Genomic DNA, 18,643 nt, shown 5'->3' with positions numbered 1-18,643 from the left:
GATTTCATCAGTGATGTCATTCATGATGTCATCAGTGATGTCATTTGAGATGTCATCAGTGATGTGAGTGGGTGGGTCAGTCAGTAGCTGTGTTGGTGAGTGAGTGGTTGTATGGGTGAGTATGTGGGTGTGTGAGTGTCTGTATCAGTGATTGAGTGAGTGTATGAGTGACTGTAAAGGTGTATGTGTCGGTATGTGAGTGGCTGCATGGATGAGTGACTAGCTGTTTGAGTGTGTGTAGGTAAGTGAGAGAAAGTAAGTGGCTGTTCTATAGAAGGAATGTCTGAAAGAGTGGCAGTAAGGGTGGGTGAGTGGGTGGTTGTATGGATGTATGAATTGGTATGTAAATGGTTCTGTGGGTATAAGACTGGGTGTCTGAGTGATTCTGTGGCTGATGTCCTCAGTGATGTAATTTGACATGTCATCAGTGATGTCATTTGAGATGTCATCAGTGATGTGAGTGGGTGTGTGAGTAGCTGTATTGGTGAGTGAGTGGCAGTGTGAGTTGTTGTATGGGTGAGTATATGGGTGTTGGAGTTTCTGTATCAGTGATTGAGTGAGTATGTGAGTGTCTGTAAGGCTGTAAGGGTGTATAAAAGTGTCTGAATGACTGGATGTGTGAGTGGCTATATTGGTGAGTTGGTGGGTGCATGATTGGCTGTATAGGTGAGTTAGGCATGTGAGTGACTGTATGAGTGTGTGGATGTGCGAGTGGCTCTATGGGTGAGTGATTGGTTGTGTGATTACTGGTATGGGTCTGTGAATGGGTATGTGAGGAGCTATGTAACAATAGGAATGGATGTATGATAGCTTCTATAGGGGTGTTTCTGTGGATGCTGTCATTTGAGATGTCATCAGTGATATCATCAGTGATGTTATGAGTGATGTCCCTGACCATGTCATAAGTAATGTAATATGTGGGTCATGAGCAGTACATTGCGGGAGCATAAGTTATAGTTAGCTCAGTTAACAATGACTGCTGAATTTCACTGGTTTTAAGCAATTGTAAAGGAAGATGGCGGATTGAAGCCACGTGCTCGAGGACGCTCTCTGTGTTTCTCTCGCTAGACCTCCAGTGAGTGATCTCCGATGAACCGCCCCCCCCCCCCCCGCTTTCCGGCAATGTACTGTGCCGGCTGGGTTTAGGGCTAAGCTGCAATAAGGGATTTGTACGAAAAACTGTTACGTACCTGCATTTTACAAATAAATGTGCTGCATTACCACCGCAAAGGAAAAGGTATATGAGAGTCGTGCTGCACGGTGGACACCTCAATCAGCTTTGTTACAGGTGTTACAAGCAAATCAGACGTTACAGGCAGCACGAGTACTCGCCGAGTGTTTCACCCGAACCTGCAGAGACAGACAATGCACAGCTGTGCTTTCAGAGGGAAAGTCCGGGTTTGAAATGGCTCCATCACGCACTGCTAAAGGATGGCACAATGAGGCTCCAGCGTCTGCAAATATAGTAAGCAAAACTACGGGCAGTTTCAATAATGAGAAGGACGCAGGGAGAATTGATAATACACTCTCAACAGGTGAACCATACCTTTCAAACTTGCCAACATGTACCCCCCTGACTGATGGCGATATTGCTACCGGGTCTAGAGTGGAGGCTGGGTCCGGATCCAAGCTCGGGAAACCTATTTTGAAGTTGCTGCAATCGGGGAGGGCAACTGAATTACTCTGGTCATGTGGATCTGAGAACTTCATTCCGGGTCTTGTGATGGACAAAGACTAAATGGTGCAGTACAGGATGGCAGGGGTGGTGAGGCTAGTCCAGCTAATATCGATAACAATAACATTAAGAATGTATCACCTCCTTTGACTGCTACTATTAATTCCAAAGTAGTTGGTAAGACAATCGAATCAGTAGCGAGTAGCCCAGTAAAGGATACAATACGGGAACCTTCAGCAGAGAAATATGGTCCTATGGGTACTAGTGACAGTCAAATCGAAAAATCGACGGTCAGCCAAATTACAACTGATGTAGTTGTTGGTCCTACTGGATCAATCTTAGAAGATCCCACCAATTTTATCAAGATTTCTGCTGAACTATCCGGTGAGAGTTTTTGCGTAGGGAACGGTGTCATTGGTAATGGAGCCATTAGTAAAGGATGAGATTATGCAAAAAAACAACCCATCCATAATCCTGTTAATATCGCAGCTGGTACTGTTGGGGGTGTTGGGTCACCTCGAACTCCAACTATTTCAGACATTGAGTGGTTCAGCCCGACACGGGCCCAGAAAACAGTCAATGTAATGCCCTCAGTGGGGGGAAGGGCGCAAAAACCAAAAGTTCCAAAGCTGTTAAAACATCTATAGGAGGTAAAGGCCACAGCTGGGGAGTAAAACCAGTTGTATCCGATGTAACGGACGATTAAAGGAGGCTTCAGCCCCCACTGCCAATGTTGGGTCAGGGGTTTTTATGCAACCTATGGTTATTCAAGGATTGATAAGATATTTGCTAATATTATTATTTGGGAAAATGCATTTGTGGCAGTATGCCCTAAAATGACATCTGATCAGAACCCATTTATGGTAACCGTGCAGTTGCAATCATGTGTCCAGGAACCAATAAGGGAATTTTCTTTTCCAAGATACCTCCTAACTAATTTGGAATATGTGGAGTTTATGCGAACGGTACTTGCGTAGTATATAGATAGTAATTGGGGCTCGGCGTCAATAGCAATAGTGTGGGATTGTCTAAACGCATGTGTTAGAGGGGCTACATTAAAAGATATTGTCAAACAAAACTGGCAGGGCTTACGCCAGTTAAAGTAGTAACAAAAGTTTTGTCTTGATTTGGAGCGTCAGCATGCCACAGGATGCAGGTGAGCAGTTGATATATTAATAGGTTGTTGAGGCAAGGGCTAAACCAAAAAGAAGGTTGAGGGATAAAATTGCAAATAGCTATCATTAAAACAGAGCTAAACAATATGAATATGGCGAACCGGTCGGCCGACTGTTGGCCAACCAAATTGCTGATCAAAGTGCCAAATCTCAGGTTAAATCAATTAAAGGCGTGGGTGGCTTGGTTTACACTAGGCCTATGGATATAGTAGAACAATTTAGGTTATTCTACGCCAACTTATACGGCAATTTGGTTCGTTTTAACCGACAAATAGCCTTGGAATATATACAGGAGTGTGCAATGCCATGTCTCGATTTGTTGCTCTCTGAACCTTTGCAAAAAGATGTCTGTATGTGGGAAGTTGAGGAACAATTACTGCTTAGCCTGCTGGCAAGGCAGTCGGGGAGGATAAGATTCCGCTTGAATTTTTTAAGATGTTTAAAACTATACTGATCCCCATTTTTGTTGAGTTATGTAATGCGAATATGCAAGGAGAAGAAGATCCCTCTTCTTGGAATGCAACCAATATCGTTGTTTTTCCCAAAAAGTGGAAACCTATAGATGATATGGGCTCTTACGGGCCTATAGCACTGATCAATGATGATGCCAAAGTTTTTTCTAAAATTCTTGCTTCACGACTGGCTCCAGTTATACATTTATCAGTCTCAGAGCAGCAACTATGTTTGTCCGCGGAAGAGATACTGCTGCACACATCAATACGGCGATTGCAGAATTTGATGTTTCGGGAAAATCAGGCCAGCAATTGGGGATGCTGATGTTGGACACCGAGAAGGCTTTGACCGAGTGACCTGGGGAACCCTATGGGCAACAATGTCTTCAATGGTCCTCGGTCAAAGGTTCATCTCGGCAGCACAGAATCTGTATTGGAGCCCAACAGCTACAATCAAACTTAACAGTCATTCTTCATCTTTTTATCAGTTCAAGGGGGTACGCTGCAGGGTTGTCCACTATCCCCTTTATTGTTTGCTATTTATATAGAGCCCTTTATTAGGCACTTACTGTCCAATGCTGATATTTTTCCAGTCACTTTAAATGGGACGGATCTAAAATTAACTGCATATGCGGATGATAGCGCTATTTTTTCGACTAAGCCAGATAATGCTCTGGCTGAGATAATTCAGGGAGCACAGCAATTCAGTTTTTTCTCCGGCTATAAATTAAATCTTAATAAGACACAGACGATATTGAATTTTCAACTTGAAATGCCTCCAACAGCCCTAGGAGTTGCAAAGACGCCTGTCTATCTGGAAATTTGTTTTAGTAGCCAAGTTAACAATATTATTGCATTAAATTACGAACCATTGTTGACGAAAGTACGTTGTAAAAATGAACGTCCTCCCAAAGTTTTTATATTTTTTTCAAACAATCCCATTGAAGATAACACTGACCTCTTTTAAACGTCTTGATAGCACTGCCAGCAGTTTTATCTGAGGGTACGGGCGGGCCAGGAGATTTATTTGATATATAAAATTATCGTATAAGCAATGTGATTTCAAACTCCCAGATTTTAAATTGTATTTCCGGGCTGCATTCACTGGGCGAATAAAGACCTTACTTAGAGGACCTGAAATAATGATAGCTGGCTTTCATACCTATTGGCTTGTGGACTCAGTACTGGGTTTCTACTGTATAAAACATCTGATCCTAACTACTACAAGCGGATACGATTCAAGGTAGTCAGGGATATTACTAATATATGGTGTGAAATTTGTAAAGCATATGAATTACCCGACTTACATGTATATACTGCATTATGGGGGGAATCCCTTGCTGCCTAAAATATTTCATGAGTATGCTGGCAAGGAATGGCAATGTAAGGGTGTGATGCGGTTGGGTCATTTATATGAATACATAAGTAGGGGGTCCCCGTACAGAACCATTGAAAGGAAAGGTTGAATTGAAAGTAAAGTTTAAAAAAAATATATATATATACATACAACTTAGAATCAATGTTTTTTAATCACAATGAATCAAAACATAGGTTTCATAGGCAAATTATTGAATCATAAATTATGTTGTTCAAAATACGACAAACAGAGAAATGCCCCAAGAAAGGTGGAGACGGGAAGGTGAGGTCAGTGCAAGGTAAGTGTGAAGGTTTGCTGGGAAATTGGAAAAGAGTGCTGGTCAGGGTGACCTACTTCATTGAATAGTTAAAACGGTGTTGACTTAAAAATGTAGCCACAATTATAACATGAATGTTCAAACAATTGTATCATAAGCCATCAAAAGAGGAACCATTGTAAATAAATCAACAATATGGTCAAAATGCTAGCACATACGATGATCGTCGACGTTTCGACCCCACAGGTTCTAGGTAGCAGTGTGACCTTATTAAGGGGTCTTCATCAGGACAAAAGGGGATGAGGAGGGGGGCGGGACCTTCAAAACAAAGGCAACAAATCAATACACAAATTGGCTGACTAGATGGCAATAAATGGTAGTTAATGTGGCAAAAAAGGGGTTAATTACCATGATCAGCAGTATCACGGTGTGGGATTTGGAAGGTATGAATGGGCCCGCAGGGCTCCACAAGCGAGAAGAGACAGCTTAATCAGGTCTCTGGAGGAGGAAAGTAAATGTAAAAAGAACCGAATTCTAGGTCTGTTTACAAAATGCAATCTGAACGGCAAGGTGGGCAGTTGCAGACTAAACTCACCCCGCGTGGTAATTTCAGTATTCAAGGGGCGCGGGTGCCGCCAGGAGCAGGTCGGCATAGGACGTAGTCTGAAATGAAAGGGCCAACACTTAAAATAGTACTCGCGGTACGGAGACTGTAACTACACCAAACCACTCAGTATTAAAGAGTGGGACCCCGCAACGAGGGGTATAGACACAAACAACCACAATCAGAGGCCAAGTATACAGGCTTTACTCACTCGGCTCACAAGCTCGATGATCGTATTGGGTGGTGATGTAAGAGCCACCAGGGCCGGTCAGCGAACAACGTAATCTGAAATGCAAAGGCCAGCACTAAGATCACAATGCTGTAAGCGGTACAAAAAAGAGACCGCCAGTGCATGACTAGCCAAAGTCCAGTTGGATCGAGGACACATAGTGCCTCTTACCTGACAAATCGTATTTGTGTCGGTCTCAGTCTCTTCAGTGAAAGGAGGCGCGACATGAAATGTCTATAGATAAAGCCGGCCGTAGTCGGCTCAGTGCGAGGACGTCACGCCAACGCTAGATGCGTGAAACCTACAGGTGGCAGGGGGAATGGTTGCGCGTCGATACAGACACTAACCTGATCGATGTGGTTGCCTAGGAAACACTAACACTACGGATGTTGGACAGGAGGGAACCGATAAAAATAGACTTGAGAGGGTGAAAACACATTTAATTGAAAGGATAGAACCTATCGTGCGCCATTATGAATGACTGATTGCTGAGATACACGCAACTGTGCGGGTGAGTGCACATAGAGCATCACAGTGTCTTAGTTTAAACTGCGGCTCTAATTCACTGGGGTCCAAAACTTGTGTCAAACGTGTCCCTCTGGATACGAGAGGATAGTGGGTCAATATGGAGTAACGTACATCATTTATACAGTTTTCCTGATATTACTGGAAACAAACAAGCATATTTATGCATTGCCACAGAACCAGCGCGTACATCACATTGTAGGAGAGTAAAAGCATATGTTCTGATTAAAGGAAACCTTCAATGGCCTAACATGTCATCCTTCAAAACAAGGTTGCAAAGATAGTTTATATATTGGCAACTGAAGCCAGTACCTCTCATCGCAAGAGGGTAAGAGCATCTGTTCAGGCCAAAGGCCAATACCCTCGATAGCAACCTTAAAGAGTGAAAGAAAGACCAGATTTGAAGACAGGATAGATTCAAGGGCAGATTGTTGCCAGTTGGGCATGGCTACTGTCTATTTCATTTAGACCGTTCACAACTGAATCAAAAAGGGACATCCATTTCAATTCTCTAAAGTTCAGTATAAGTTGGATATCACCCCCCTTGCGACCCAGAATAGCCTTTTCAAGTACAAGCCAGCGGAGCAATTCAGGGGCATGTCCCATTATTTTGAAATGTTCAACAAGAGGTGCTCACTGCGACATCACAGCTGATCCTGCTACAATGCTGTAAGGTCATTTATATGAGGCGCAGGGATTCCGATCCTTTTTATCTTTGAGAGAAGAATTTGGTTTGTTACAAACTCATTTTTAGGTCGAGCTGGCGTTGGAGCGCGAAGCGCTCCCGCCAGCGAGACTATAGTCACCTTCCTCCCTGTCAAGGGAGTAACAGCTGTGAACGAGCCCGATACAGACCTGGGCACGAGCCGACCCAGGTCTGTGAACGAGCTTCAAGGATGAGCAGCTTGTGCACGTTTGTTGGACGTCAGGCGCTGCAAGCCCGCCAGACCAATTATCCCAGCATGAAACTCTACTTCCTGAGGCCCACAAGACCAATTATCCCAGCAGGAGTCTCCACTTCCTCAGGCGCTGCAACAATTATCACAGCATGAGACCCACTTATCACAGCATGTCAACAGGCGCCCCAGGCTGCTGGAGCACTCAACTATAATTAATGTGCAGTTGAGTGCTCCAGCAGCGTGGGGCGGCTCTCTGCATGCTGTGATAATTACCACTTTGGGGCCTCATGCTGTGATAATTATGGCGGCATGCTCTATTTGCAGCACTGAACATTTTCAAAGAAGGCGAAGCAGTGACATTCATTGGAGACACTCACCCTCACGCCCTCACCCCCTCACCCCTCACACACCTCCTCACCCTCACACACCTCCTCACCCTCACACCCTCACCTTCACACCCCCTCACACACACCCTCACATACCCTTACCAGCACAGCAAAACACAACACAGCACAGCACAGCAAAACACAACACAACACAGCACAGCACAGCAAAACACAACACAACACAGCAAAACACAACACAGCACAGCAAAACACAGCACAACAAAACACAACACAGCACAACAGAGCAAAACACAACACAGCACAGCACAGCACAGCAAAACACAGCACAGCAAAACACAACACAGCACAGCACAGAAAAACACAACACAGCACAGCACAGCACAACGCAGCACAGCAAAACACAGCACAACACAGCACAGCAAAACACAACACAACACAGCACAGCACAGCAAAACACAGCACAGCACAAGACAGCACAGCAAAGCACAGCACAGCAAAACACAGCACAGCACAACACAACACAGCACAGCAAAACACAACACAGCACAGCACAGCAAAACACAGCACAGGACAGCACAGCAAAGCACAGCACAGCAAAACACAGCACAGCAAAACACAGCACAGCAAAACACAGCACAGCACAACACAACACAGCACAGCACAGCACAACACAGCACAGCACAACACAACACAGCACAGCAAAACACAGCACAGCACAGCACAACACAGCAAAACACAGCACAACACAGCACAGCACAGCAAAACACAACACAGCAGAGCAAAGCACAGCACAGCAAAACACAGCACAGCAAAACACAACACAGCACAGCACAGCAAAACACAACACAGCACAGCAAAACACAACACAGCACAACACAACACAGCACAGCAAAACACAACACAGCACAGCAAAACACAACACAACACAGCACAGCAAAGCACAGCACAGGACAGCACAGCAAAGCACAGCACAGCAAAACACAGCACAACACAGCACAGCAAAACACAGCACAGCACAACACAGCACAGCACAGCACAACACAACACAGCACAGCACAACACAACACAGCACAGCAAAACACAGCACAGCACAGCACAACACAGCAAAACACAGCAAAACACAGCAAAGCACAGCACAGCAAAGCACAGCACAGCACAGCAAAACACAGCACAGCATAGCAAAACACAGAACAGCACAGCACAGCAAAACACAGCACAGCAAAACACAGCACAGCACAGCAAAACACCGCACAGCACAGCAAAACACCGCACAGCACAGCAAAACACAGCACAGCAAAACACAGCAAAACACAGCACAGCAAAGCACAGCACAGCAAAACACAGCAAAACACAGCACAGCAAAGCACAGCACAGCAAAACACAGCACAGCAAAACACAGCAAAGCACAGCACAGCAAAACACAGCACAGCAAAACACAGCACAGCACAGCACAGCAAAACACAGCACAGCAAAATACAGCACAGCACAGCAAAACACAGCACAGCACAGCAAAACACAGCAAGCACAGCAAAACACAGCACAGCAAAACACAGCACAGCAAAACACAGCACAGCACAGCAAAACACAGCACAGCACAGCAAAACACAGCACAGCAAAACACAGCACAGCACAACCAAGCACAGCACAACCAAGCACAGCACAACCAAGCACAGCACAACCAAGCACAGCACAACCAAGCACAGCACAACCAAGCACAGCATAACCAAGCACAGCATAACCAAGCACAGCATAACCAAGCACAGCATAACCAAGCACAGCATAACCAAGCACAGCATAACCAAGCATAGCATAACCAAGCATAGCGTAATAAAGCACAACAAAAAATAGCATAACAAAAAATAGCATAACACAACACAACAAAACATAGCATAGCAAAACAAAGCATAGCATAGCAAAACACAACACAACATAGCATAGCATAACAAAGCATAGCATAACAAACACAACAAAACATAGCATAGCATAACAAAATATAGCATAACAAAACACAACATAGCATAGCATAACAAAACACAACATAGCATAGCATAACAAAACACAACATAGCATAGCATAACAAAACACAACATAGCATAGGATAACAAAACAAAGCATAGGATAGCAAAACAAAACATAGCCTAACAAAACATGGCATGACAAAACATGGCATAACAAAACATAGCATAGCAAAACATATAATAGCATAGCAAAACATAGCATATCAAACACAACAAAACATAGCATAGCAAAACAAAGCATAGCATAGCAAAAGATAGCATAGCATAACAAAGCATAATAAAGCATAGCATAGCATAACAAAACATAGCATAACAAAACATAGCATAGCATAACATAAGAAAACATAGCATAACATAGCATAGCATAACAAAACACAACATAGCATAGCATAACAAAACACAACATAGCATAGCATAACAAAACAAAGCATAGGATAGCAAAACAAAACATAGCCTAACAAAACATGGCATAACACAACATGGCATAACAAAACATAGCATAGCAAAACATATAATAGCATAGCAAAACATAGCATATCAAACACAACAAAACATAGCATAGCAAAACAAAGCATAGCATAGCAAAACAGAGCATAGCATAACAAAGCATAACAAAGCATAGCATAACAAAACATAGCATAACAAAACATAGCATAACAAAACATAGCATAACAAAACATAGCATAGCAAAACAAAGCATAGCATAGCAAAACACAACACAACACAACACAGCATAGCATAACAAAGAATAGCATAACAAACACAACAAAGCATTGCATAGCATAACAAAACAAAGCATAGGATAGCAAAAAAACATAGCATAGCATAACAAAGCATAGAATAGCAAAACAAAACATTGCATAGCATAACAAAACATAACATAACAAAACATAGCATAGCATAACAAAACAAAACATATCATAGCCTAGCAAAACATAGCATACCAAACACAACAAAACATAGCATAACAAAACATAGAAAAACAAAGCATAACACACACAAGCACACACACACAAGCACACACACACAACCACGCACACATAACCACAACCACACACACAACCACAACCACACACAACCACACACACAACTATCTATCTATCTATCGCCCTCACTCTATCTGTCTATCGATCTATCGCCCTCACTCTATCTGTCTATCTATCGCCCTCACTCTATCTATCGGCCTCAGTCTATCTATCTAATCGCCCTCACTCTATCTGTCTATCTATCGGCCTCACTCTATCTAATCGCCCTCACTCTATCTATCTATCGCCTTCACTCTATCTTATCGCCCTCACTCTATCACCCTCACGCTATCTATCGCCCTCACTCTATCTATCGCCCTCACTCTATCTATCGCCCTCACTCTATCTATCGCCCTCACTCTATCTATCGCCCTCACTCTATCTATCGCCCTCACTCTATCTATCGCCCTCACTCTATCTATCTATCTATCGCCCTCACTCTATCTATCTAATCGCCCTCACTCTATCTATCTATCAATCTATCTATCGCCCTCACTCTATCTATCTATCACCCTCACGCTATCTATCTATCGCCCTCACTCTATCTATCGCCCTCACTCTATCTATCTTTCTATCGATCTATCGCCCTCATTCTATCTACTTATTTAGATACTGATCGCCATCACTCTATCTATCTGTCTAGCTATCTATCGCCCTCACTCCTATCTATCTATCTATCTACCTATCTATCTCGCTCACTCAATCTCTCTATCGCCCTCCCTCTATCTATCTATCCCACTCACTCTATCTATCTATCCCACTCACTCTATCTATCGCATCACCACAGCATCACTAAGGGGCACAACAACATCACTATGCGCTACCACAACAACAACACTATGCGCTACCACAGGATCATTGAATGCCACAGCATCACTAGTCGCCACCACAACATCTCTCAGCCCCACCACAGCATCAATCTGTGCAACCATTTACCAACAACTGGGTCAAATATGATCTCTCAATGTTTCAAGCTTTATTACAAATGTCACAAAAAGAGGTTAGTATTTCACTTCTGTTCTTGGATTTCCGTCACAATAAAATACACTGAACATATTCTTCAGAAAAGTTATTTACAAAAGTTTAAGCTATTGCCATTATAAATTACAATAACTTTTATTTAAGTATTAATTATTAAAAAAATTCAAAGCCATTGTTATTTGTAATATCAATACATCTAAGTCACGTGAATACAACACATATTGCATTACAAATGCTATAGGTGTCACAAGTTATAACTATTGGCATTGTAAATGACAAAGCTATTATTTTTGCTATTTTCAAAACCAACACATATATAACAAATGTGTCATTTACAATACCAATAGCTCAAACTTTCCTAATGCGAGACCTTATGCATTGCAAATGCTTGTTATAAATACTTACAAGTTAGGGACTACTCCAGTCGCGGTTGGGGACTATTAGAGCTGACTAGCTCTTCTGAGATTTTGTCTATGTTTTTTGGTACTACTGACCAGAACAGGGAATTATAGGTAAAACTTATCAGAAACTAATGGCAGTGGTCAGTGATGATGGCTTACAAATTGCAGCTAAACTTAGCTGGATTTTCAACTGTAATATAACTAAAGAAGAGATACAGGAATCTCTGGAAACTATAGATTCAGCAGTAAGATCTGTGAATCTGAAACCTCGGCAATATAGAACTATATTTATGCTTTACTATACTCCAGAGCGAATTTCCAAATAGGTTAACAATGCAACCGCCATTAAATCATACTGCCCAAAATTTCAAGAATATTCTGTCGATTTAAATCATATACTTATTACATATCCAATGTTGAAAGAATTTTAATCCAATATAACTTTTGCTCTTGTAACCTGGGTTGACTATGACAACCCGGTTTCCAGTAAAGAGTTGATATCGGGAAAGTTTTCAGAGTTGGGTTGCCTTACGAAACCCTTTGCCTTCTATTATCTCGGCCTGTGCTCGCCTATGTATTGCCAACACTTGTATTCAAAGTACGAGTCCAAGCATTAATGAATTTTGTGTCTTGCTGAGGGAGATTCTTGAAATACAGATTGCATTAGCTAATGTTAGAGGCACTCGGCCTGGCTAAAATTCAAAAGGATATGGTCTTGTCTCCAATGGGATTAAGAGTTGATTGTATTTTTTTGATCTACTCCCCATATAATCAATTGTTGTTCTATATTATTACTACGGTTTTGGTTATTGGATATATTTACAACATGCTTGTTATCTTTTCTTTTTAAGCTCCTATGTGCTCTGCAAATGATCACTGATAGTTTTTTTCTGAATTCTCTTTTCTTCTTGTGATGTATTTATGTTTGTGGCTATAAAAAGAAAAAAACAGAAAAAGAAAAACATTTTCACTGGTTTTGTATGAGTAAAATCTGAGCCTATCTATAACGTCCCTGTAACCGTTGTTTTTTTAGTGAATTTTTAAGGTTTTTTTAAATTCTATTTCCTAACTATAAAGTCCCTGCAACCTTTGTTTTTTTGTTTTTTTTTTGTAAACATCTTTATTTGATTTTGCATTTTACAGCAAGACAACCCCTTCCTCAACCCTGCCCCCCCTTGGTCAGACAAGCAAAAGATTCTGAAAAAGGGAAAAAAAAAAAATAATGCTGGATAATAATTCAAACAGTCATCGGTAAATAAAATTACACTTTCTTAATTCAAATATAATTTGATCAGATACATTCTGAGCATTATTTACTAACTTTACATTTTATAATTTAATTCGGGTTAATTAGCACAACATGCTACAAGGAATTGCCTTGGGATGTTGACCATTCAATTAAAGGGTTCCAGGATTCTGAGCCCCCTGACCCGTCCCTTCCTCCCTTTTCTTTTATAAATAGCCATTTCTAGATTAAGAATAGCTAGTAGCCTTGCAAATCATTGTTGAAATGATGGGGGATTGGGATCTAGCCAGGCAGATGCAATACAGATTCTTAAGACCGCCATTGCAATAAAAACCAATTCATGACCCAGACTAGGATTGGTGAGATTTGTTGCCCCTAGTAGAACCACTTCATTAGACAGATTTATTTCAGTTTTTAAACCAGCCGACAAGAATCTCTCAATGCTTAGTTTTAGGGAGGTTAAGCCAATACAGGAAGAGAAAATGTGTATGCAGTCAGCATTTGGAGACATACATCTAAAACAGTAGGTCCCCTTCCCACTCCCCCATTTAGATATTCTGTCTGGGGTATAGTACTTGAAAAAGCAGGTCTTGTAAAACTGAGTTTGAAGTTTAGTTGACATAAGAATATTTTGAGACATGCCATAAGCATAATTGAATTCTTCTGTAGTGATGGCTATTTTACCCTGCCATTTCTGTGCAGTTTTCTCGAGGTTATCCGGAAAATTAGTTAGTAAAAGGGAGTACATCCCCCCAATTGTGAATTTTTTTTTTTTTTTAACGTTTCGGCTGTGAATATTTTATCAAATGGAGCATGTCCCCTAATCCGCTGTAATAAAAAGTCTCTAATTTGGAGATATTTAAAAAAATCCCTCCAATCCAATTGATATTTCTCTCTTAATTCTTCAAAAGAGTATAGCCCTTCATTAGAGAAGAGACACCCAATATGTGTGATTCCTGCTGAATTCCATTTCTTAATACATACATCTCTAAAAATTTCGGGAAGAGCAGGGTTGTTACTTAGAGGAGAATAGTATGACAGTCGCCCTATACCCAACAATTTCCTCACAGATTTCCAAGCCTTAAATCCCCCCAACAAGGTTTTCAGCCGTACTTTTTTATGATAGCTATCATAGAGGTATCGCCATAGATGGCCACTACTCTGATTACCCAGTACTAACTGATGAATTGAAGGCTGGTCCTCCCCTAAGGCTGTCTCTGTACCATCTAGTTGAAAAAGTTCATGATTATATAGTAGCATCGATGCCCAGTAGTATCCCTTAATATTTGGGAGGGCTAATCCGCCTTTTTCTTTGGGGACGGTCAGGAACTTATAAGCTCGTCGGGGTTGTGAGTATGCCCATATAAAGCTCGTGAAAGTTCGTTCCATCGCTTTAAACCATTCCTCTGAGATTTCTAAATTAATTGCTCTAAACATATATAACATTTTCGGGAAGTATACTATTTTTATTGCATTTGCCCGGCCTATCAGAGATAGATGTAGATTATCCATGCAGCGAAGATCTTTTTGCATTGTGTCTAACATGGGCTTCATATTTAGGTCAACCAGATTTCCGAGTTTAGAGGTGATACAAATACCCAAATAGGTGGCTTTCTCTGTCACACAAGGGTCTGTCATAACACATTTGTTATTCAGGACCACTTGGGTTTTACTCTGATTGAGTGCATATCCAGCAACTTTGCCGAAATCTTTTGCCTCTGTTTCAATGATGGGTAGAGCTATACTTGGATCGGAGGTAACTATGGCAATGTCGTCGGCGTATGCAAGGGTCTTAGTCAAATACCCTTGAGTCGAGATGGGAATGATACCTCCATTAGATTCCAATCTACGGATAAAGGGGTCAATGTAAATTGCGAACAGCAATGGCAAACATGGGCATCCCTGTCGGGTTCCTCTTGAAATTATCAGTTCTTTGGAGAGATTACCATTAACCATGACCATGGCCCGGGGGTTGATGTATAGATTTTGCACAGCTTGGATGAACCCCTGTTTGAATCCCACCCGAGACATTGCGAGCCACAGGAATGGCCAGGAGACCCTATCGAAAGCTTTTTCAGCGTCTAGAAGAATTAGCGCCATAGGGTCTCCTGCCACTTCAGAGCTGTCAAATAGGCTAATCACTCGTTGAATATGGTCTGTGGTTCCTTTTCCGGGCACAAAGCCCTGCTGGAATTTTGACACGACTTTCCGGCATATGCATCAACGTTTGATAATAACTGCCGGTAATACCGAAAATTAACGACTCGCTAATATGAACATGCAAACCGCGATGCATCAAAGTAATCGGTAAAAAATACCGAGTCGTTAATAATCGCTAATAAATAACGATTATACGCCAGCGAAAGTAACAAAAACCGAATCCGGTAATACCGAGTCGCTAATACCGGATCCGGTATTAGCGGATTCGTTATTAACGAAAACGGCAAAAATACGCGACGCTTCGGAAGCAGGCCGATGACATCACAACCAGGAAGTAGGACACCCACGCTGCATTCAGTGTTCGGAGTTGCACAGAGGAGGAGGCAGAGCACAGAAGCTGAGGACCCTGACAGAACCAGTAGCAAGCAGGGGATAGCTAGCAGGACAAGATGGAGAAGGAGGCCCCCCAGCATGGAAAGGACACACCCCGAAAGCGAAAACGGAAGTTTTCAGATAAGGAGCTGGAAATCTTAATAGAGAGTGTGACCAGCAACCATGACCGGCTATTTGGAAAGTTGTCGCTGAAGGTGCCAGAGGCAGAAAAAAGGAAGATGTGGCTGCGCATCAAGGACAAGGTGAATGCCTGCGGAGTCACCCACCGCAGCATCGACGACCTAAAAAAACGCTGGTACGACCTGCGGAAGAGGGCCAAGGAGAAGATAGCGCAGAGGGTCAGGGATGCTGCTGGCACAGGAGGGGGCACATCCAATGTGACGCCTAATACTGACCTGGAGGATCTAGTGGAGGCCACCATAGAACGGGAAGCTGTTGTGGGGGTCACAAGCCTGGACACCTCAGGTGCTGCGGAAGGAGGACAAGGTAAGAAGCATGGCAGCGTAACAATGCAGCGTGTACTAAGTCCCTGCCCAATCCCCCATGCCAGACCCAGTGCACATGTAGCGTTGCCCTAGACACACACCCTCACCACTGTGTTGCACCATGGGAGATGTAGCCAATAAATGAATGGGTGCATGCCTGAGCCCAGAGATGAATACAGCAGCCAAGGGTCAAATGTCAGTCACAAAAAGTAATTTATTGTGAGATGTCACAGCTATTGTCACATACTATACCATGATAATAACTATGCACTGTTTCACACACAGATGCATCCCCCATCGATTCAGACGACAGTGGCCGCCTTGTCATCTCGGAGACGCCAGTGTTGTCAGAAGTGGAGTGCTCACAGGGAGCTGAAGTCATGTCCTCCCCTTCACCACCACGGCGGACAACACCTCCACCGTCCTCGCGGTCCAAGCAACCACCACCACCACCACCACCATCATCCTCGCGGTCCAAGCAACCACCACCACCACCATCCTCGCGGTCCAAGACACCACCACCACCAGTGCGGCCCACTCCGCAGAGCCACAGAGCAGATGTTGCCGCCCTGTCCGTGATGGAGTCAGATCAATCTTCATCACACCCAAATGTTCCACGCCAGGCTGTCTTCACACCAACCAGCCAAACTGCAGGCCGACAGCGCATCAGGCAGAGGGTTCTGCCCCCGGGTCGGGCTGCTGCAAGACCGGTCGATCTGTCCGGAGGGTACGGAGTTGTGGAGACCCGGATGCTGCGTCTCCAGCGCCTGCAGGGGAGACACATGGGTGCCATGAAACTCACCATGACAAAACTTTGCAACAAACTTGGCAACATGACTGACGCAGTGCGTGAGCACACCACTGCCGTATCTGCCGGCAACAAAGACATCAAGCTTTGCCTGCAAGAACTGACACGTGCCATAGTCGCAGGCCAACAGAGTGAGCGCCGGCGTCACAGGCAGATCATGCTGGCAGTGAATACTACAAACAAGGCCATCAATAAGCTGTGCAACAGCACGGCTGTGCTGTCCCGCATGTCCGTGTCCCTGCAAGTGGAGCTAGGTCATTATTGTGGGGATGTGGCAAAGGCCCTTGAGAGGGTGACCACTGCAGTGGAGCAACTGCAGCCAGGGTCAGCCAGTGTCAGCAGTCTGGGGGCGGAGGAGGGGAGTGAGGCAGCCTCCAGTGTCAGCAGCGTCTCCCTGCCGGACACCAGTGTGAGGAGGCGCAGTGGCCGCAGTGCAACTGCCACTGACTCCCATCGTGTAGAACCCGAGGAGTCACAGGACAAGAGACTGGGGGTACGCGGCAAACGGAAGTGAACATGTGGCTAAGTCACACTGTCCTTGGTGAGGTAACCATGGCCAGACCAAAGTGCCGCACGCGTCACCTGTTCTGAGAAGGGACATTCATAGTTTTAATTTAACTGCAGCAGCAGCTTGTTTGTGTTACGTATTTCTGCACCAGTCAGGTGTCCATGCCCATTAAACCCTTGCAAATCTGTTCCTGTTGTCAAGTCACTCTCTTACCTGTCTCAGAAATGATTCCGTGTGATGTATGTCCGCCTCCTTTGCCCTTCAGCTGTGTTGGGCACATGTGCCTGTTGGTGTTGTGGGGGGGGTTGCTGGGCACGCAGTTCATCCTCTCCCTCCACCTCTATGTGTATCCCCCTGCGCGTGGCGATGTTGTGCAGGATGGCACACACAGCAATGATCTGGCAGCAGGTCACTGGGTCGTACTGCAAGGCACCTCCAGTCTTGTGCAGTATTCGGAAGCGGCTCTTGAGGATGCCGAATGTTCGCTCAACCACATTCCTAGTGCTGATGTGTGCCCTGTTGTAGCGCTGCTCTTGCGGGGTAGCTGGGTTGAGATAGGGCGTGAGGAGATATTCACGCAATGCGTATGCGCTGTCACCTGCAGGATGGGGAGAGAATGGAAATCTGCATTAATGAAATTATACATGTGGGGATGGAGTGGATGAGGAGTACGATGATGCAGCTATATGTACCTAGTAGGTGTCCCTCTCCGAATTCACCGTTGATCAGGCGCCTGTGGAGGCCACAGTGACGGAAAATGTAGGCGTCGTGTGTGCTCCCGGGGAATTGGGCTACAAGGTCCGTAATGATGAACTTGGCATTGCACACCACCTGCACATTTATGGAATGATATGATTTCCGGTTGCGGAAAATGTATTCGGTGGCTGATGGAGGACAGATGGGGACATGCGTGCAGTCAACACACCCTATGACATGGGGGAATTGTGCCACCTGGTAGAATTCCCGTTTGGTGCGGGTAAGCTGCTGGGGGGTTCTGGGGAAGCTGATGTGGCGATTGATAAATGTCAGCATGGCCTCTAGGAACCGGTGGAAAAAGCGTGATAATGCACTTTGCGAC

This window comes from Lissotriton helveticus, chromosome 1_1, assembly GCF_964261635.1.
Source record: "Lissotriton helveticus chromosome 1_1, aLisHel1.1, whole genome shotgun sequence".
NCBI classification, from domain to species: Eukaryota; Metazoa; Chordata; class Amphibia; order Caudata; family Salamandridae; genus Lissotriton; species Lissotriton helveticus.
The sequence above is the reverse complement of the archived record's forward strand: the minus strand, read 5'-3'. Positions refer to the sequence as shown.